Source organism: Hylobates moloch, unplaced genomic scaffold (assembly GCF_009828535.3).
Source record: "Hylobates moloch isolate HMO894 unplaced genomic scaffold, HMol_V3 SCAFFOLD_9, whole genome shotgun sequence".
NCBI lineage: Eukaryota > Metazoa > Chordata > Mammalia > Primates > Hylobatidae > Hylobates > Hylobates moloch.
In genome coordinates this window covers 83,039,063-83,062,153 of record NW_026652284.1, presented here as the reverse complement: position 1 = coordinate 83,062,153, position 23,091 = coordinate 83,039,063, and the positions used below count along the sequence as shown (strand labels likewise).

The following is a 23,091-nucleotide window of genomic DNA, read 5'->3' as shown; positions in this document are numbered from 1 at the left end:
GTTATGTTTTTATTAAAGGACTTGTTGGTTAGAGATCAGTCCTGAAGTATTTACGGATGACATGATATGTCTTCAGGAATTCGCTTTAAAATACTCCAGCAAAAACCAACAAGCAATTAAACAGAATTGTTCTGGGGGCAGGGAATGCCAGAGGAAACAAAAAGCAGTGGGAAAAAAATGTGGACAACGATTGAAGCTGGATGTTGGAGTCCATGGGGCTTCATGACCCTTCTCTCTACATTTGTGTATGTTTGAAATGTTCCGAAAACAGTCAAATGAATAAAACTAATTTTTAAAATTTGAGAGCTGAACTGCAGAGTTTTCCCAGTTCAGATCAGATGGAAAACAGGTACCTGGTGAGATGCTAAGAGGGTTTCTGGTGCAGCCCTGGGGAGCCCTGATCAGCACTGCAGCCTCTGCAGACAGCTCGGGATGTCTGGTATTCACAAACACGGATCATGAAGGCGCCCGCACGGCGATCGTAAAACTGTCTATTTGACATGCTGCACTGGCTTTGATAACATCTAACTATCTATGGAGCTAATTAAATTATTAGACTCAAAGCTGTGAGATGGCCCAATTTACACGTGAAGAGTCCCCTTCCAAAGCTGCAGCGACTCAGCGAATTCCCCTTGAAGTCATAATTACTCATCTGGAGTTGTTCCCAATCAAGTTGTGCCTCTGATAGTGATTTCCCAATTTACTCCTAACCCTTCCCGAGTGGTGAGATTGTTTATTTGGTTTCAGCACAAACAGATAAAGCTGGGGGCAGATCAGTAAAGAGCCACCCAGTGTGGCCTGGAAGGGCCTGTTTAAATTAAGGTGCCCAGTTAGAGGGGCCTCTATTGACTAACAGGACTGAGTTCACTCCTCTGGAAAGTCTCTGAGATGGGGAAACTGTGTTCCCTTGACCCTCTCTGCCAGCACCCAGCAAGGTCAGAGAAGGGGGCTCAATGCCCAAGCGGGGGACGGATTCAACCCCCTTGAAGAGAAGTGACAACGATCAACAGCATGGTGGGTGGAGAAGCTACTATGCAGAGAACCAAAGACCTGGGCTCCAGGCAAGGCCCAAACTCAGCCGGTCTCAGCATCCTCAACTATGATATGGGGGCTGAACAAAGTGGTTTCAAAGACTGTAGCTAGAAAATGAACTCATTTCTGGTTTAAGTGGCTTGAGCTCTTCTGGCAAAAGGAACAAAAACTCAAAATGAAATGTTTGCAATTTCCATCCTCACCAGAGAGGCAGTATAGCTTAGTGGTCAAGAAAGGATTCTGAAGCCAGATTGCTTGGGTTCAAGCCCTGCTGTGGCACTCCCCAGCACAGTGGCCTAAAGCATGTCATGTATCCTCTTGAGCCCCAATTTCCCCCTCTATAAAACGAGGATAACAGCTGTACCTTCCTTATCGGTTTTCATGAAGACTAAGGAAACTAATACATGTGAAATATGCAGAACTTAAAGGATAAGTACTATACAAGTGTTTCTACTATTTTTATCCAGAAAAGTAACACTTTACATACCTTTACAGCTCTAGAAATCAAGCATGATGCTGTTGAGGTTTTGTAGATGAATAAGTCCACTCTCCATTAATTTTAGAGTTTAGAAGATAGACATTTCTATTAAAACCCTGGCCTCGACAATGATAACTATTATGATACTGGGTAGCATTTAGTACACACTTCATTTTCTGACCTTGTTTTTAAGTCAGAAGGTTGGAAGGACATAGGGCTGGAAAGGGCCCCTAGGGTTTTCCAGCTGGAGCCTCAATCACAAGTTCAAGTCCCATCCCTGCCGAGTGACCTTCAATTTTCTGTTTGAATTCCTCCAGAGACGTGGGACCCACTTCCTTCCAACAGAGCTGCTGTTTGAAACCTTCCCCAGCAGAAAATGTCAAAAGAAGTGAAGACTTTTAAACTAGAAAAAAGAGTTTCATGGCAACATCACTGACATCAAATATTTGCAGAACTGTGATTATAATTATTGTTAACCTTAATAAGATTAACATTAGGCATCATCTCTATTTTTTTTGTTATGGTGATCGTGCATTGATCTCACACTATAAGCCAGACATTGTACAAAATGCTTCATACGCCTTCTCATTTAATCCTTCAACAACCTCATATGACGGTATTATTATCTTGATTTTACAGTTGAGGAAACTGGAAAACAGTTATGTAAAACTCTGCCCAAGGAAAGAGAGTTAATGAGGGGAAGAAATAGGATTCAAACCTAGATTGGTCTGACTTTGGAAGGTAGAATTAGAGCAGCTTTGTGGAAGTTATCAGGACTCCAAAACACAGACTGTCTGGGAAGTGGGTTTTGGGTCAACATTATGAGAACTTTCAAATGAGGCTGGGCTCATTTCAGGCAATGGGGTGTTGACAGGGCTTTTAACACACACACACACACACACACACACACACCCTGCCCAGCCTAGTACACTTTCTTGAAGGGGCAGTGGGTAGATAGGCAGGGGCTGGGCCCTGGGAGGCTGAGGAGGAGGAGGAGCCTGGCTGGTAGAATGGGGCATCCATGGTAGTCTCATTGCTGGAGAAAACCCCAGGCAAGATACTGGCGCTGCCGCCAACATATGGGTTCCAGTAGCAACTGCTTGCTCAGTCCTATAGACTCTGCCCCAATTACCTGGGCAATTCACCCTTTCCCTGGCCCAGTCCCTTCAGTGAGTGAGCACACTTCCTACTTCACGGAGAAAGGAGAGCTTACCAGGCATGAATTACCTCAACTGTCATCCTCTGTGCCGATGCACAAAGCTGCACCGTGGGCTCTGCATTCCATCCCATTCCATATGGTCTGCTCCGGGTCTTTGCTCTACCATTGTCCACTCTCCTTCCTGCACCCTTCTCCCCTGGCCTGTCCTGGCTTCTTTCCATCAGCCTGTATCCATGCTAAGACTGGGTTATTTAGAAAAAAAACAAGACAAGGAAAAATAACTCTTTGATCCTGCATGCAACTCCCAGTAAGTGTTGTAGGTTTCCTTTTCCAAGCTGACCTTCTCAAAGAGCAGTTGGCACTAGCTCTCAATCCTTCCTTCTCCTGGCATTTCCCTTTATACCCCCACCTGGTTTCCAATCACACCATTGCAGGGAAACAGCTCCCACCACAGATGCCACTGACCATACCGTTACTGACATCCAATAAACCCCTGTAGGTCTTTTTTTGTATGATCTGATCTGTTATTCACTCTCTCTTTATGAAACTCCCATTTCTCTTGGTTGCTGTATAACATTCTTTCCCAGGTTTTTCCCTTTCAGCTTTCCAGCTCTTTCTGGATCCCCTTTCACTTGGGGCCCCTTATTTGTTTACCAGGGGCTATCTGAGGCTCTGTTCTCAGTCTGGACCCATCCAGAACCATCCACCCACACAGGGCCTGCCCCACCACCTCCATGCTGACCACTCTCCCAATCTAGAAGTCCAGCTCTGCTCATGATCCAGGCTTCTGCATACAACTGCCACTTGGGTGGTGCTTTGGTTTGAATATGTCACCTCCACAACTCAGATGTTGAAACTTAATGGCCAATGTGATGGTATTAAGAGGGAGGGTCTTTAAGAGGTGATTAGGTCATGAGGGCTCCACTCCTCATGAATGGGATTAAGGCCCTTATAAAAGAGGCTTCACGCTGCACAGTGATCAGCCCGCTTTGCTTGCCCTTCTTCCTTCAGCAAGGACACTGCTTTCCTCCCCTCCAGAGGGTGCAGCAACAAGGGACCATCTCAGAAGCAGAGAGCGGCCCTTACCAGCGAGGAAAATGCTGCTCCTTTGACCTTGGACTTCCCAGCCTCCAGAACTGTGAGAAGTAAATTTCTGTTCTTCATAAAATACCCAGTCTTGGGTATTTTGTTACAGCAGCACAAATGGACTAACACGGGTGGTTCTGTACCCTCATCCTAGAAAAACCACATTGCCAATACACACAAATCTTCCAACAACTTTTGGGAATTCCTGAAAGATGCTCTAATGCTCCCCAAACATCCTATATGATCTGTAGTTTTACAGCTTAGGTGGCCCCAGGCTAATGCAAAACTTCCAGGATCCTCTGGCAGGGCTCCCTCAGTGCTTCCTCCTCTTCTCAGGAGCATGTTCCAAGGCCTGCTGGTTTGACTTCGCCTCATTCCACCAAGGCTGAATTGCAGACACATTGTCTTTCTTCCACTGTTTGCTTCACTTTGGTCCCTTCTCTCAACCCCCGATTTTCACACTTTTTCAATAGCTACGTTCCCACACATTGTTTTTTATTATAACCCTCTCCCTTTTCTTCTTCTACACTATTTATAGAACCCAAACCAATTATTGCATATCCGTTATCTTTTCAGCTCACTTAAAGTTCTGGGGAGAACAGAAATGGCTCACAAAAAGACAATGAAATGTGATAGATCAAAGCTATGAATGAAGATGACACATGGGTGCTCCTCTGCCCTCCTCCAGGGGCTGCAGTGGGCCCCAAAGCACAGGCCAGCTGAAGAAGAAAGAAGTGGTCTGTCCCAACCAGGACTCCAGGGGATCCAAAGCATCCAGGAACTCATAAAAACAGCACGGAGCCTCATGACAATGCTGAGGGTGGATGAGAGGAGGAGCGAAAGGAGGAACATGCCGGCTTGGAAGGGCTGTGAATATTCTGCTATGAGTCAGCTTTCCAAAGGCAAAAACAGGCTTAATCCCCAAGCCCCCACTTCTGCACCCCTGTGCTCTTTGGCTGTGTCTTCCTTCTCCAGGACCAGTGTTCGCCCTGTGTCAGGAGCAGCTCTTACCCTGTGGATCTCCTTTCTCCTCTTTCTTCTTTGGAGGCCAGAATTCCTGCATGCCCCACCCTACCCCCTCCACCCTTGCCTGTTCAATGCACCCATTTCAGCCTCCAGCAACGGCCCCTGCACCAGGCTCTCCTGGGTGTGCCCTTTCCTTCTACTGGGACTCAGGACTGTGCCTCCCCCAGGAAGCCCGGAATGCTTTTTACAAGGGATATTCAATGCCTCTCATGGGTTCTCAGACACACAAGAACAAGCTGTACAACATAAAGTGACTGCAAACCTTCAGGCTACACTGAGCCCTCCTCCTGCTTTTTGATAACCAGACACTTAGCTCAGGATGGGGATAAAAGATCTCCTTGCACTGCACTGATAATTCTAATTGAATCTGTGGACCATAATTTTGTCTAGATACCTGGCAATCTTTACCTTAGCTTGGCCCACTCTTAAATTCTCAATAGATACAAAATAGCCAATGAAGAATGTTAAAAACAAACAAACAAACAAAAACCTAGGAATTCTTTTTTTTTTTTTTTTTTTTTTGAGACAGTTTTGCTCTTTTTGCCCAGGCTGGAGTGCAATGGCGCAATCTTGGCTCACTGCAACCTCTGCCTCCCAGGTTCAAGTTATTCTCCTGCCTCAGCCTCCCAAGTAGCTGGGACTACAGGCAACTGCCACCACGCCCGGCTAATTTTTTGTATTTTTAGTAGATACAGGGTTTCCTCATGTTGGCCAGGATGGTCTTGATCTCTTGACCTCATGATCCGCCTGCATTGGCCTCCCAAAGTGCTGGGATAACAGGCGTGAGCCACTGTGCCAGGCCAAAACCCAGGAATTCTTAATTGAGAATACACAATAAGTTATTTAAAAGAAAGATCACCAGAAAAATATATTAGATATTTCAGTTAGACGATTCACACCCAAAAAGTTCACACTATAAAATTTATGTAGGTCAGATATCTGTTCTACATTGCCTAGATCTCAAAAGCCCAGATCACAAAAATCAGTTAAAACCTATTCTTCCTGAAATAAGAATTTACCAAATGCAATTTAGAGGCTAGGGAAGTGATAAACTCTGTGAACCTGAGCTTTGTCACAATAATCCCCCCTGCCACCGTTTATGGCACACTCACTCCCCACCAGGCAGTGTGCTGGGTGCTTTACACACATGACCTCATTTGGTCCCCACAGTGGCACTAGGAAGCAGGCATTATCATCCCATTTTGCAGGCCTTAGAAAGCTTACTCAGTGGTCCAAGATTTCAACTATTAAATTATTTCAGACTCCAAAGTCATTATGTTTAACCTCTGCATTATTTTGCCTTGTGCTATATTTCAAGTCCTTTGCAAACCTATTGTAATTCATTCTCATCATCCTTAGCAAAAAAATAAAAAATAAAAATCAGAATTCTTCCCAAATGAAGCAAGAGCAGAAAACAAAACTTAGGGTGTGCTCATCCATTAACATGTTATTATTTATTTATTTTTGAGACAAAGTCTTGCTCTGTCGTCCAGGCTGGAGTGCAGTGGCAAGATCTCAGCTCACTGCAACCTCCACCTTTCAGGTTCAAAAGATTCTCATGCCTCAGCCTCCAGAGTAGCTAGGATTATAGGTACCCACCACCATGCCCAGCTAATTTTTTTGTATTTTTGGTACAGATGGGCTCTCAACATGTTGCCCAGGCTGGTCTTGAACTCCTGGCCTCCAGTGATCCAACTGCCTTGGCCTCCCAAAATGCTGGGATTACAGGCATGAGCCACTGCGCCTGGCTCCATTATCATTTTACTTTATTTTAATTAATTAATTATTTATTTGGACACTCAGTCTCCCTCTGTCGCCCAGGCTGGAGTACAACGGTGCAATCTCGGCTCACTGCAACCTCCGCCTCCCAGGTTCAAGCAATTCTCCTGCCTCAGCCTCCCGAGTAGCTGGGGTTACAAGTGCGTGCCACCAAACCCAGCTAATTTTTGTATTTTTAGTAGAGACGGGGTTTTACCATGTTGGCCAGGCTGGTCTCGAACTCCTGACCTCAGGTGATCTGCCTGCCTAGGCCTCTCAAAGTGCTGGGATTACACACGTGAGCCACTGCACCCCGCCGCCATTAACATTTTAAATGAAATTCCACTCCAGTCTAGATCAGGGTGTCTCAATCTTGACACTACTGATGTTTTGGATGGGATAATTCTTGGTTGTGGGGGTGTCCTGTGCACTGTAGGAAGTTTAGCAGCATCCCTGGCCTTTGCCCGCTAGATGCCAGCAACACCCCTCTCCCACCCCAAGTTGTAATAACCATAAATATCTTCTAACATTGCCAAATGTTCACTCAGGGGGTGGGTGCCTCTAGTGGAGAACCGATCTAGACATCCAGACAATTTGCAGGGACTCTATCTCATTCCAGCTTTACCTTCTATGCCTTGCACACTCCCACCTTGAAGCAACAGATCCGGACACAGATCACAATAGGACAGGCAGGAAGAGCATGGCCATGAAGAATTCAGGAACAGGTGATAACTTAAAAATCAGGTCGGTTGGCAGATGGCATCAGGTTTAGGACTTTTCATTCACATTAGTGTTTTCTTGACAAAAATGTCAAATTTGCCCTCCCCATGCCAAGTCTGCTCATTTTATACAAAGTGCATTCGTGTTGTGTTGCTATTAAAGGTCATGGGTGTGAAGACTATGAGCAGCATAAAATGCTCATGCCAATGGGAAAAAAGCAGGTTAAACAATTACACAAACACTGTGATGGCAACTGAAGTGACAAGAATGATAGAATTATGGCTGACATTTTTCTCCTCTTTCTAAATTCCTGTCATGTGACTTCCACAATGTCTTCATAATTCAGAAAGTACATTTTCAGATTATGTCCCCAGACACTGCCCCACTGTCCCCCAACCTCCAGGTAGTATCACCAGAGCAGTACCCTCATACATTACCACCTGTACTTTCCAGATAATCCCCTAGACTCACAGGTGAACCCTCAACAATGTCATCTGGGTGGTCTGTGTTTTATCCATTGGCACTGAATAAATTTATATAATGAAACTCACTAAAACTCAAAAGTAATTAAATTTATTTTTAATAAAAAATTAAGAGTTATTTTCTTATTGCCTAGTCCCATTCTGGAATCTTGCAGAAACCCACTGTGTCTCAGACTGCTCTGGGGATGTCGCCCAGGTCCAGCAATTCCCATCTTCTGGAAGCAGCTCCAAGACACGTGGTGCCTAGCAGCCATGTTGGTCCTTTAGGTCCTGTCCCTCGACACAGCTGGGCCCATCAGTTTCTCTCCATCATTTCTGTTCCTTCTGAAATTTGGTGGATCTACTCTTCCTGGGATCCTCCCCTAAATATTATTATTATTATTTCCTTTATTTTTTTTTCTTTTTTCTTAAGCTGGCTCCAATTAATTTTTGCGTCTTGCAACCAACAGAATCTTAACTCATAGGGGTCATATCTGAGATCTCCTTGTTATTCACATAAATATTAGGCTGTAAGTGTTATTCTGGTAGATTCCAACTTCTGGCTCTGCCTCTTTGCCTGAGTTTCCTTATGTAGGCGAGAAGACACTTAGCCAGGTTTAAATGAGGGGCATACACAGGGCATGGCGCACAGGATGTTTCTGCACATACCACCCCCTTCCCCTTACATTCTCCCTCAAGCCAGGGGAGATATGCTCTTCCTCATTAACTCATGGTCCAAAAAATCAAATCTCAGTTTGCAATAAAGTCCACATTTCTCTCCAAGCACTTCTCACAACTCCTTTCTCTCCCCTAATCCCAGTGCTTGACCTGAAGCCTGTCCTGAAGGCCTGCAGTTTCCTATCCAGGCTTTCCTGGGCCCTGGAGATGCTTGTCAGGTTTCTTCTGACATAGCCTTTGGTCCTCACACAAGTGCCTGAATATAAGTAGTAGCTAATGGGCTGGAGGCATCCAGGAATAATAACAATTACTGACTGCTTACAATGAGCTCTACTCGAGTTATCCCATTTAATCCTCATGCAGCTCCAGAAGGGGGAAGTATCATCATTACTCTTGTTTTACAAAAGTGGAAACTAAGGCTCAGAGTGGTTAAGTAGCCTGCCCAGTGTCACAGAAGTAGTAACTGGTAGAGCTGAGTCGAGAGTCTGTGTGCCTAATAGCTAAAGATGCTAAATTTACCAGCTTTAATCACCCATGAATAACCTCCTGGCCTGCCCTCAGTGTGTGATGAGCCAAGCGCCATGAGACAGCCCTTTATCCTGGATCCCGGACCGAGGGTCCTTCTTTACAGTACCTGGGAGCACAATACGCAGCTCCTCCCCTAGCAAGTCCCAAGTTGTGCTGCCTAGCTCAAAGTGTTATGTAGAGTCACTGCTCCTTCTTCTCACTGTCTCATTCACCTACATACCGTCTACATCCTCGGCTTCTTGAACTTTTGTTTATTGAGCACTTACTTTGTGCTGCATAAGTGTTCAGAATATCCTTCGCAATAAACACTAGCTCTTGTTTTCATCATTGAGTCACACACACACACACACACACACACACACACACACTGGCCGACATGGCCTTGTGTGGTCTAGCCCTGCCCACTCCCTCACAGGTCCAGCCACAATGGTCTCTTTGCTGTCCCTGGAACACTGTCAACATGCTGCCTTGGCCTTGGAGACTTTGCAGCACTCACCATTCCTTCTGCCCGGCTTGCTCACACACTTCCTTCAGTTCTCTACTCAAATACTTCTTTAAAATTGTCCTAGGATGCCAGGCGTGGTGGCTCATGCCTGTAATTCCAGCACTTTGGTGGATCACTTGAGGCCAGGAGTTCAAGACCAGCCTGGCCAACATAGTGAAACCCTGTTTCTACTAAAGAGACAAAAATTAGTGGGGCGTGGTGGCTCACGCCTGTAATCCCAGCTACTCGGGGAGGCTGAGGCACAAGAATTGCTTGAACCAGGGAGGCGGAGGTTGCAGCCAAGATTGAGCCACTGCACTCCAGCCTGGGTGACATAGTGAGACTGTCTCAAAAAAAAAAAAAACTAAAACATTGCCCTAGGCCCTTTGTTTTCCTCTCTCAGTATCTATTTAGAGATAGGATATCTCTATGTTACTCAGGCTGGCCTTGAATTCCTGGGCTCAAACAATCCTCCCACCTCAGCCTCCTGAGTAGCTGGGACTACAGATGCACGCCACCATTCCTGGCCTGCTATGCCCTTTTTAATAAATGATCTTTCATTCTCAGCAACCATATGAGGTAGGTACCAACTTATCAGGTTGTGCCCAAATGAAGTTGAAAATATTTCGCAATAATTTGAAAATAATTACGTAAAAGCCATTTCCTATGGTTTAACCTCATAATATTGCTAGTTTACGGATGGAAGAATTGAGGCTTAAATAATTTGGCAAAGATCACACCATTTTAAAGTGGCAGAGCCAGGATTTAGTCTTAGATCTCTTTTATCCTAAAGTCCAGATTATTAATGTCTACATTGCACCATTTTGCTTCTCAGATCTTCACTGTTTCCTTCTTGGATTTTTGTCCGTCCACTTTGTCCACACTCTCTATTAAGCTAGGGTGCAGAGATACTGAAACACGGATACTCCCCAGTCCTCTGAAGGAGCCCTTCAGTCAACAAGGTGCTGTCTACCCGGATATCCTGCATCTCTGTCTCCGTACAGCTCCAAAGCCCCGGTGAGGGAGCTCTGCCAGCAGAAAAGTCTGGTCACTTCCTGAAAAGTGAAGAGGAATTACAAGCTATGAAGTGTTGGGCACCTTGCCTAACAACAGAGAAATGACTCAGAAACCATGGAAGGGAAAAGAAAGCCAGAGAATTAAAAAACATTTAGAAGGTAAAGACTCTATAATCCTCTCTAATGTAACTCTCTCACCTGTTTAGAAGAAATCTCCTTAAGTGGTAGGCATAGAGCCAAGGGTTTAGGGAAATCTCTGAGAGTCAGTATCAAGAGTGCAATGGTAATAAGCACAAACTCAAGAGTTTAGGGACCACCAACCATCATCCACATTTTCCCCCTAGCCTACTTGCAGTCTAGAGGCCAGATCTGGTCTAGGCTTGACTTTGTTGATGTCATTTTGAATATCACTCCCGGACAATACTGTGCATTACAGAGTTCACCAGTTATGGCAAATCTCCTCAGGAAAAAAAGTGGCTCCCATCCTCTGTTTACTTTTCGGGCTTCCCAGTTTTACTTGGATTTGAACCTATCAGACAACTCTTTATTATCCTGCCAAGTCACTGATACCTTTAAGATTCTGAGTATGTATTGTACAATGGAGGGTTCGTCTGAAGCCTATCCCACCATATTATTGAAAATGGAAGTCCATTAAATGTTTGAAAGCAGAGAAGTCACACAGCATCAGACCTTTTGTTTTGTTTTGTCTAAAAGATGACTGACAGTTGTTTGGAGAATGGGCTGATTAAAGGACAAAATTTAAAAAAGGAAGATCATTTAAGAGGTCATTCCAGTACTTCGCGTATGGATGGGTGTTTGCTTGGCCTGGCCTGGAGAGGTGGCAGTGAGAGAGACAGAAAATAACCAATTCAATGTGAATTATTGAGTCATCTGTACAGATGACTGTTGGCAACCTGCCTCTGTGCAGTGCAGGTGCTGCTGTTAGCGAAACACCAGGGGGTTGGTCTAGGTCCTGCTGCTCGCTGCACAGAAAGCCAGTCACAGAGACGACGATTATTGCCAAGGAATATAGGCGTCCCAGTAGCCTCTAGTATAGATGAATTAGATTTTTTTTTAAAGTGTTTCTCAGAGAGCTTGTGGACCTTCAGATTGGACCACCACGACCCCTCCCTTCTCCAGCAGCCGCTGTCCCGGGCAGCCTCTGCCCCGGGCAGCCTCTGCTTGCTGAGCCTGCTCTGCCAGGGCATCTGAGGCCCTGGTCAGTCCTCATACGTGGATGAGCCCCCTGAGCTGCCACGTTCCTCTGCTCATGGGCCTAAAGCAGCTGTGTTGCCTCGGGTGCTCTGCTAGAAGCTGGATGCTACCAATATCGGAATGATTCAGAATTAGAACAATAAGAAAGGAGAGAAACTACTCCTAGATGGACATAACAACCATGTGCAAAGATAAACTATCAAATTATGAAGAAAAGATTAAGATGTTTTATGAGGGGTATTTGCACTTGGATGATGAGTTCCGCTACATTTGTTTTCTTTTTCTTCCCCCTGCAGCCCCTGCCTTTTTTTTTTTTTTTCTTTTTGGAGATAAGGCCTCACTATGTTGCTCAGGCTGGTCTCTAACTCCTGGCCTCAAGGGATCACCTTAGCCTCCCAGGTAGCTGGGATTACAAGGTGAGCCGAGCCACCACGCCTCCTGCAGCAGGTACTTTGATGTGAGAGATAAAAGAGTACAAATGGTTGGGGATCTTTCTGGAGTAAGGAGACATCATAACTCTCCCCACAGGAATTTATCACTTCCTGCTGGAGGAAAAGATCTATATGAAGGCCATGCGGCTGTTTGTGGGAGACCCAGCGTGGACTGTGTACAACCGGCCAGGTGACCTTTTTCATGCCTGGGGACAATACAGGAAATTTCTGGCACAAACAGCATAGCAGTGTTCCCTGGGAATTAACATGTGCCCTGTAAAAGTCGTAAACATCATAACTGAGCAGAAAATCAATCATTGTCTCTTTGCTTTTATATGACAGACTTGAGGCTAGGTTATCTTCCCTTTGCCAGATTATTTTACCAGAATATTTTCTAACAAAAGGAGCTATAAAACTGATTTTTACAATGGAAGCAACTTGGAAATATAAACATGTTACTTTCATTCTCTCTAACTCAGTCAAGACTAGTGGTTCAGTAGCCCTATGTGAGTCCATGCATTCATGTCAAACCAGAATGAAAGTTTCATCTCCCAATGGGCAGTTAGATGCTCATTCTAGAGATGATGTGATGCTTACTTTATAAGAAGGTGTGCCGGGTGCGGTGGCTCATGCCTGTAATCCCAGCACTTTGGAAGGCCAAAGCAGGCGGATCACCTGAGGTCAGGAGTTCGAGACCAGCCTGGCCAACATGGTGAAGCCCCGTCTCTACTAAAAATACAAAAATGAGCAGGGCATGGTGGCAGGCGCCTGTAATCCCAGCTACTTGGGAAGCTGAGGCAGGAGAATCGCTTAAACCTGGGAGGCGGAGGTTGCAGTGAGCCAAGAACTCACCATTACACTCCAGCCTGGGTGACAAGAGTGAGACTTCATCTCAACAAATAAAAAAAAGAAGGTGCAACAGTAGATAACTAACCAGATAGAAGACACCTCTTTCTCCCAAAATTATACTCTGGGATGGGGAGGGGTATGGGGGAACAGCTCCTATGTTAGGGGCACACTCTGAATTGCTTATGCCACTTCGTTGTTCAAAATAAAGTAACTGACTTAATTTTGTGTTGTTTCTTTACCTGTGAGACATTGCTCAGGCTGGAAAACCTTACAAAAAATGAAGGATATTTAATTTCACTTATCAAACTATGGGTTTAGACTCTTTATAACTTATATAACTATTGTTATGATAGTAGTAACATATGATGAAGGCTAGAAATGATGCTGGAAAACTCAGTCATTCAACAAACATCATAGTCTCTAGAATCTCTTGAAACATTGGTGGCTTTAACATACAGTATCTGGAAATGAAGCTCCACTTATGAGCTGGTAAGATTTATGATGGTTATACCAAAAAATATTTCTTTCCCTCCAAAAATACAAATTAAAAAAGTCTTCCTTATTAGTGATTTGACACAATTTTACATAAATCAAACACCCTGATAACAAACAATGCCAAACTCTGCCAAGAGCGTGCTCCACAGGACAAACTGGAAGGTAGATACCTTTGGGAAGGGCTGACCACAGAAAAAAATTACAGAGTTACAGCATTTTAAAATCGGAAGGATAGTGAGATTATAATAACACATGCTGGAAATCCACATGGTTTCATGAGTTCAGTAACCTTGAGTAACTTTTTCCCTGGGGAAATGGTGGAAGCCGTATTGCCTCGCCAAGTCTCATAGATAGATCCCAAAGAATCTGAGCGCACAAACATCAGCTGCTCCGATTTCCACAAACCTTTTCCCAGTGGACCCATAGTAAAGCAAAAAACTGTATCTATGCAAAACACCTAAAGGAATGCTATGTTCGTGGTCTGAATTTTCTTTTACTTATAATAATCCTCAAAAAGGCCAGGCACTGTGGCTCACGCCCGTAATCCCAGAACTTTGGGAGGCTGAGGCGGGTGGATCACTTGAAGCCAGGAGTTGGAGACTAGCCTGGCCAACATGGTGAAACCCTGCCTCTGCTAATAATACAAAAATTAGCAGGTATGGTGGCGTGCACCTGTAACCTGTAATACCAGCTACTCAGGAGGCTGAGGCGGGAGAATTGCTTGAACCTGGGAGGCGGAGGTTGCAGTAAGCTGAGATCACACCATTACATTCCAGCCTGGGCAACAGAGCCAGACTCTATCTCAAAAAAAAAAAAAAAAAAGTCTTTAACACCGAGAGCTTGCTTTATTTAGGCCAGAATTGAGTATTTTAGTCCATGGCTCTGACAGCAATGTCCTGGTAGGAAAACTTTCCAACACCAACTGTGATCCATGTGAACAAATGTCCTTAATGTCATTGCTGCATTTGGAAGGACGGGAGCTAGCTCCACTCTCTAGGAGTCCTGTAGAAAGGAAAAGAGAAGCATACTGGATTGCAGGCTTTCTTGCTACTGGTGTCCGGTGTCATGGCAGGGGTCACCAGTGGCCTGGAGGGAGTCCAGCTGGCAGATGGTTGGATAGCCTGCAGGGTTCCCCTGGGCTTATCTCCTCCTTGGCTGCAAGCCCCCAGCTCTAGCTCCTGCCCAGGCTTGCATCAGGAACCGTGGGGCGGTGTCCGAGCTGCTGGATTCCACCTACAAGCAGAGGCTGTATGCCACTGGTAACATCCAGCCAGTCAGCAATGAGCTTCTGGGCAATTCTTTCAAGAGACTAGATTGACACCTGGAGCCAGACTTTATCAGACTTACCAAAGTTTGACCCTAATAAACAGTTCAGTTTTCCAGAGTTTTCTGGCTGCACGTAGTTGAAAGCAGGACTCTGCCTAGTTCTGAGTCCAGCTCTGAGCTGTTTATCTTCCACCACCTGCTGCAGAACACGAGGTGACTAAGTGGCCATGGCTCATGGCCAGGTGTGCATGGGGCTGCCTGACACCGCCAGGGGCAGCTGACCTCCCAGATGGCCACCAGCTATGCCCTGGACCTTTGGCTCCTGACAGTTTCCATGATGGCCCCCCGACAGGCTGTGGCTTTGGGTGGTATTAGGGGACTGTGTTTTCTTGTACCTGTTGCTACTAGGAAAACACTACAAATTTTGTGCCTGTATAACACTGTTCTTCAGAATTTCTGAAGGGTAAAAGTGCAGTCACAATAATAAAAACCAACTTGCAATACCGATAGTTACCTGAACCCTAGTCAACAAAAATTTACTAAGGCCTTATAAATGCAAGACACTCTCCCAGGAAGTGTGATGTCAGGGAAGAAAATACATGGTCTTTGCATTTAGGGAAGGACCATGCAGTGGGGAAGGCAAGACTGGAAACATTTCCTGTGTCTCCTCTGTGAAGTCTGATCGTCGCCCTCAAGCCAATCCAAAGCATATAGGTTAAACCACATTTTGGGGTGAACCATACAAAATTGCTGTTTTTCCAGTTAAAAAGATAGCATGTCAGCAACTTACTTTGGTTCAACCTAATAATCAGGCCTCCCAGAGCACTCTGCCTATCCTCTGTTAGGGCCCTGTTTCAACCTGTCTTGTGAATAATTGGGTGCTGACATGAACTTTTCCTCCATTTGATTGCCAAGCTTCCTAAGAGCAGGAACCTTAGTTTTGTGCATCTCCAGCTAAGTACTACACTTTACACGGAACAGAGGAATGAACAAATGAAAAAAACAACACAGGCCGGCATGGTGGCTCATGTTGGTAATCTCAGCATATTGGGAGGCCCAGGTGGGTGGATCACTTGAGGCCAGGAGTTCCAGACCAGCCTAGGCAACATGATGAGACCCAATCTCTACAAAAAATTTTAAAAATTGGCTGGGCACAGTGGCGCTTGCCTGAAGTCCCAGCTACTCAGACAGGCTGAAGTGGGAAGATTGCTTGAACCAGGGATGTCAAGGCTGCAGTGAGCCCCGTGATCATGCCACTGCACTCCAGCTTGGGTGACAGAGCGAGACCTTGTCTCAAAAAAAAAAAAAGGCCACGTGCGGTGGCTGAAGCCTGTAATCCCAGCATTTTCAGAAGCTGAGGCAGGCGGATTGCTTGAGTCCAGGAGTTTGAGACCAGCCTGGGTAACATGACAAAAACCTGTCTCTACAAAAAATACAGAAATTAGCCAGGTGTGGTGGTGCATGCCTGTGTAGTCCCAGCTACTCGGGAGGCTGAAGACAGGAGGATCATATGAGCCTGGGGAGGTGGAGGTTGTGGTGAGCTGTGATCACAACATTGCACACCAGCCTGGGTGATAGAGTAAGATCCTGTCTCAAAAAAAAAAACAAAAAACCCCACCCAATACAGATACACATTGTTTATATATACATATTTATACGGTGTGTGTGTGTGTGTGTCTGTGTGTGTGGTTACAGGCAGTGTACTGGGTGCTGGGGACAAAAGGCTGAATCAACTTTGGGTCTTCCCAGGTTGATATGCGTCCTTACTGAGACACAAAGAGATAATTTCATACCATCAAGCAGGGCTTCTCAACAGTAGCACTAATGACATTTTGGATCAGACAGTTTGTTGTGGGGGTGGCTGTGCTGTGCACTGTAGGATGTTTAGTAGCATCCCTGGCCTCTACCCACTAGATGCCAGTGGTACACATTCCATTCCCAACCCCAGTCATGACAATCAAAATTGTCTCCAGACACTGCCAAATGTCCTCAGTGAAACAAAGTCACCCACCCCCAATTGAGATCCACTGCCATAGATGTGCTAAGGTGGCACGATGCTTTTTAATCCAGTGAGGTGGTTCAGAGAAACTTCCTGGAAAGGATGACACCTGGGGTAGGTCTTGAAGGATGAGTAAGACTTAGCAAGGAGAAGCAAGGCAGAGGCCACCGCACAAGCAAAGAACCATGGCTTACCTGAACCCCATGCTGACTCAGCACAGGAGGGACCACACATAAGTGAAAGGCAGTGAATTCAAGCCAAAAGATGAGCGCACATGCTCCCTTTTAAAAAGCACATCTTGGTTTCTGGTATAACCTTCTTTCCATGAATTCTTCCACCTTTCAGCAACGCTTGGCCCGAACATAGAACCTTTGTGAATTAAGTGAAATCACTTAGAACTGTTTTAGTGGCAGAGCAAAAGCTGTACTAGCACTAATAATAGCTTTCTTTGGGAAGGTACTTCACAGGGGTTTTTTCTGTCTACTTGTTTGTTTGTTCATTAGTTTTTAAAAAATGCTTTCATTAGATGTTGAATACATACAAAAAACATCAACATACAAACACAGAGAGGAACGAGAAAGCATGTAGCATGTAGCCCCCGTCAGCCTCACACATATAATATCTCCTCCACCTGTGAGGTCCCCTGTGTGCACCTTCCTGACCTCACTTCCCTCTCCACTCCCAGGGGAGCAAGATGTTTGTGTTCACATTTGTTCATTCAACAAAACTTTTACTGAATACCCCGCTGTACTATGGGCCAGGCTGTGTGCTATAAAGTAGCAAACAAAACAAAAACTTTCCCCTTTCTTACATAAAGCACTTTCACATTAGCCTTTTCAGTGTTATATGATATTATCAATATCCCAACGAGATACATACATACAGGCAACTAATAACCACTGCCTCAACTTCCTTCAACAGGCGAGGAAGTGGAGGCTCCCAAATGTTGACTTGTCACAGGTAACATGGTTTGTAAGTGGCAGAACTGGGGCGAGAAGCCAAGTGGTTGCCTCCTGTCCCCTCCTTCCATTGTACCACAGCGCTGGCCTCTCCTCTCCTCACCTGACACTCCAGGGGTTCAAGTCATTGCTACCGGATGCCAAACTCTGCAAGTAAAGCAGGGCAACTGCAGTGCAGGGAGACGGGTGGGATTTGGAGACTCCTACCAGACCTGCATGTGGGCTGTGGAGTGGGGAGAGGAGGTTTCTCTGCAGTAAAGGAGTCCCCACTGGGGGCAGTCTTGTCCCCAGACATTTGGGTCCATACCAAACTCCCCTTTTAAAGTGGCATTGACTGGGTGCAATGCCTTGTGCCTGTAATCCCAGTGCTTTGGGAGGCAGGGCCAAGAGGATCGCTTCAGACCAGGAGTTTGAGACCAGCCTGGGCAATATAGCAAGACCCCACCTCTACAAAAAAAAAAAATGAAATTAGGTGCACATCCTATAGTCCTAGCTACTCAGGAGGCTGAAGCGGAGGATCACTTGAGCCCAAGAGTTCAAGGCTACAGTGAGTTATGATCGTGCCATTGCACACTACCTTGGGCAACAGAGCAAGAGCCTGTCTCTAAAAACAAATAAATAAATAAATAAAAGTGGCATCACAGCATACAAACAAAGCCATCTTTTTGCCTTTTCCATTTGACTGGGAGAAAAATGTTTTTCTCCCAGTCAAGTGGTTGGTTTATTTGTTGCTTGAGTTGGATAAACTTGGTTTCATTTATTTACAACTCAATTTCTACTTCACTTGTTGATATTTTGGTTTGGTATTCATGCCTCCCCATAAACAAAAATAGTGATGCCTCAGATGGCAGGGATGACAGTGAGACAGATCTCAGAGGCTGTCCAAGGGTGAAGAATGGCTTCCATTTACAGCTGCCACTCTGATCACTGGTAGCAGCTGCCTAGGTGTTGTCTTGAGAAGGCTCAAGGGTCATAATAGATTAGGGAGCTAATGGAGAATGGAGCAGGGGGCTCTTGTGCCACATGATTAGCAACCTGACAAAGGCTATGATCAGCCAAGATTGGCCAGGCACCACAGGAGGCCTCACACCAGTCAGGTCTCTGGTGGCCAGTAGCTGGCCCTTCTATAGCTCCATCTCCTGGTATGTGGGCCTCACACTCTAAAGGGGGCACAGATCTGGTCCCTGGTTACAGGCCCTTTCAAATGAGGATAAAGCCTGATAGGAAAGTCTCAGCCTCAAAGCAGATGTGACCTCCACATGGCCCATCACTCATTCCGCAAATGTTTACTGTATGCTTTTCTGTGCAGGTGCTGTGCTGGACACTGGGAAGACAAGTGACCGGATGAGAGACACTGTCCTAAGAGTACTTTCCATCTAGTGCACGACACAGACATCCAGTGAATAGTAGCAGCACAATATCATGAAGGCTATGGTAGGGACAATCCAGGATCCTACCAGAGCTTGTTCACATGGGTGGTCAGAAAAGAATGGCTACCCATGGCATTGGGGCAGAGAAAAAATTGTACAAGAAGCCAAAGAATGCCTATCCTTTCATGAAGCTTTTTGATGGGGTCATTCTGTGACCTGTCTATGCTTAATGATTCTAGGAATGGACTCAGTTACAGGCTGGACTCAGGGCTTCTTTGCAATAAGTGACAGGCTACCACATACATACCACATATGCACGTTGTGGTCTGAACAAGGACACTAGCATAAAGGGAAAGTCAGGAGGAAAAGGAAAGGGTGACTTTTACTGCTTATGCCCAAGGTACTGTATTTGCCAGTAGAGAACTTGGGGAAATCATATATTTCAATTACCCTATAATCATGGAAGGTAAGACCGACGGGTGAGCTTTTAGCTGTCTTCACGGTGTTTACACATCTTTACATCCCATGGACATCCCTTTGGATCTAAATGGAAGTCCTACTTCCAAGGTCTTGATTTATTTCAGACATGGGAAGTACTTCTTAACTGAACAGTCAGGGTTAAGTCAGGGAAGGGAACCCCTTGGAGTTATGGGATAAAGGACACACTTATTATAGGAATTGGACATTACACAACTTTGGGAGGAACTGGAGAGGCAAAGGCCCCGGAGGAATGGGAGGATCAGAGAAGGAGCCGCCAAGCAGTCCCTTCGATAAGCTAAGCACATCCTGCTGCTGTGGAAGGGCTGAAAAGAGAACCCTGTGGTCCCTCCTCCATGGAAATGCCATCTGAGGGAGGGGCTGGGGCTGCTGTCGGTCCTGGAGTCAGCAGTCAGGAAGAAGACTGGATGTGGAGTGCAGGACAGCAAGAAAGCAAGCTGGAACCCGCTGGCCTCTCTGTGTCTGTCACCATATCTAACCCTGCTGACTTTCCGAGAGTAATGGCCACCGCTTCACATTTTCCAAACCTGGTACAAGTTCTTCTTCTGGCCAAATTTAACTCAGAACTGTACAGGGAAAGGGATCTTGAAAAGATAGTTCCATCTTAGCCAAGTGGACAGAGCACAAACCATCACATTTGAAGAAAAGGCTGAGGGTAGAGAGAGAATACTCTGCCTTAATTAAGAAACAAATACTTGGCCGGGTGCGATGGCTCATGCCTGTAATCCCAGCGCTTTGGGAGGCTGAGGCCGGCAGATTGTTTGGGCTCACAAGTTTGAAACCAGCCTGGGCAACATGGCGAAACCCCGTCTCTACAAAAAATACAAAAATTAGCCGGGTGTGGTGGCTTGTGCCTGTAGTATCACCTACTCTGGAGGCTGAAGTAGGAGGATGGCTGGAGCGTGGGAGACAGAAGTTGCAGTGGGCTGAGATCGTGCCACTGTACCCCAGCCTGGGCAACAGAGCCAGATCTTGACTCAAGAAAAGAAAAAAAAAGAAAGAAAGAAAGAAAAAAACACTGCAGAACTTCCTAGTTCAAAGAACCAGAGGTAAACCTGTGGTGTGTGTGTGTGTGTGTGTGTGTGTGTGTGTGTGTGTGTGTGAAGTGCTTGGGGAGTTTTGTTGAAAGGATAAATTTCCAGGCCTCATCTTTTAAGAGTCCGGGGTGGGGCATCTGTTTTAACAAGCTTAATAGGTCATACTGATACACACAAAAGCTTGAAAGCCACTGTCCTCAACCTTACAAGCAAATAATAGGTTATTAATTAATTCAACTTGAATGACCTCCTGTTGGAAGCCCTATATCAATAATTTGCCATTTAGGGACACTTGGATGGTTACCCAGATGCCAACAGTGTCCCAAATTGCCTCCTGAGCTGGACTTTATGTCCTCCATCTCCCTGCCTGAATACTTTTAAGAACAAGCTAAAATGCAGATTTGAGACTCACACCTGAACTCTTCTATGAGGGAGCTGGGTGTGGTTGGACAGCAAGAGGAATCTCATGGTGATACCGCCAAGGGGCTAATGGATTGGGAAAGCCAAAGGTGTGCTCCACCCTGCAAACTGGGTTTACTGGTAACTCACACAAGTGATTTCTCTCATCCAGATAATTACCATTAAACAATATGTGTCTGTCACCCCAAAGTGTGTGGGCATTGATGCAGTGTACCATGGAAGCATGTAAAAATGATAGCTACCTGTCTTAGAAGTCGGAGGTGAACTTACAGACCTCCCCACGTGCCTTGTTTGCCCTGCCACACTCATACCTACCCCCCAGCCGGCCATAAACCCACCTGCCCCTACCTGCACCAGAGAAACTTCTGACACAGCTGCCAAAGCAGCTGACAGTGTCAGCCTCTAGCTCCTTGGGCAGGCAGTGTGGACAACTCAAGAACAGTCAAAGAGCCAGCGGGGTGGCTCATGTCTGTAATCCCAACACTTTAGGAGGCCGAGGCAGGTGGACCACCTGAGGTCAGGAGTGCCAGACCAGTCTGGCCGACATGGTGAAACCTCGTCTCTGCTAAAAATACAAAATATTAGCAAGGGGTAGTGGCACGTGCCTATAGTCCTAGCTACTTGGAAGGCTGAGAATTGGTTGAACCTGGGAGCCAGAGGTTGCAGTGAGCCGAGATCATGCCACTACACTCCAGCCTAGGTGACAGAGTGAGACACTGTCTCAAAAAAAAAAAAAAGGAAAAAAAGAAGAGTCAGAGGAAGATGGGGCAGGGCCCAGAGTGGCCCAGCTAAAGTGCAAGGGTGAGCTGATCATGATCTTTCTGCAGAGCATACAGGGCAGAGTCCAGGCCAGCATGTACACCTCTAGACTGCCTTCTTCCCTTGCCTTCCTTTTCTGTCTCTGTAAACAGAATCCAAAGGCACTGATGCATATTAAATGCCCCTGTTCCCCCGTCTTCTCCCTGTGTTCTTCTTCTAGTATTGTTCAGCATTAATCCTACTGACTGAACAAACCAGTGAGCCAGGGGTCCTCAACTGTGCCTCAGCCACTCAGGGAACTTGTCAGTGATGCATATTCCTCAGTGTCAACCTTCAAAGAACCTGACTCAATAGGTGGGACTTGGAAAACTGAATTTTATCTTCTTATTATTTTTTTATTTTTTATTTTTGAGACAGAGTTTCACTCTTGTTGCCTAGCCTGGAGTGCAATGGCATGATCTTGACTCACTGCAACCTCCATCTCCTGGGTTCAAGCAATTCTCCTGCCTCAGCCTCCCGAGTAGCTGGTATTACAGGTGCATGCCATCATGCCTGGCTAGTTTGCTTTTTTTTTTGTATGTTTAGTAAAGACGGGTTTTCACCATGTTAGCCAGGCTAGTCTCAAACTCCTAATGTCAGGTGATCCACTGGCCTCGGCCTCCCAAAGTGCTGGGATTACAGGCGTGAGCCACCATGCCTGGCCTGGAAAATTGAATTTTAAACTAGTGCTACCAAGGATTCCCAGGCAGATGATCAGGGACAACATTCTAGAAAACACCGTATGAGGCAGGAGGTGGTGCAGGAAGAGGAGGAAGAGACAGACCAGAATAAGGCCTCACAATCTGGTCGAAAAGGCAGATCACACACAAATTAAAAATATTTAGGACAGGCAACATGCATATCCCTGCAAAGAGCCAGGGCACCTAGGGCACAACATTTAAGAAGGTCCTCAGGCTCCGGTGCACTTGCATGATCCTAGAGTAAGTGTCTCCTTAAATTGTGCACCCTAAGCACCTTGCTTGCTTCACCCTCATCATTGTCCTGGTACCAACAACTATGCCTGGCACATCGTAGGCACTCTAAATATTTGATGAATGAATAAATGCATTTATTTAACAAACATTCACTGAGTGCAAACTATTATACTAGGTATAGGTGACTGGGTGTAGGGGTGAGTCCAGGAGAAAATGACAGTCTAGAAATGAATTGGACACAGACTCCACTTTGAAAGGAGAAGTTTATGGGCCAGGTGCAGTAGCTCAGGCCTGTAATCCCAATACTTTGGGAGGCTAAGGCAGGAGGATCACTTGAGCCCAGGAAGTCAAGGCTGCAGTGAGCTATGATTGCACAACTGCACTCTAGCCTGG

General features: G+C 45.8%; 1 long non-coding RNA gene across 1 annotated transcript in view; it reads right to left on the bottom strand.

Moving 5' to 3' along the window:
- Window positions 1-2,814: 2,814 nt before the first annotated feature.
- LOC116813489 (uncharacterized) overlaps window positions 2,815-23,091 on the bottom strand; it is a 43,236-nt gene continuing 22,959 nt past the window's right edge. Inside the window, exon 4 of the long non-coding RNA XR_009214924.1 lies at window positions 2,815-2,911. This is a non-coding gene — a long non-coding RNA (uncharacterized LOC116813489). The remainder of the gene's footprint in view (window positions 2,912-23,091) is intronic.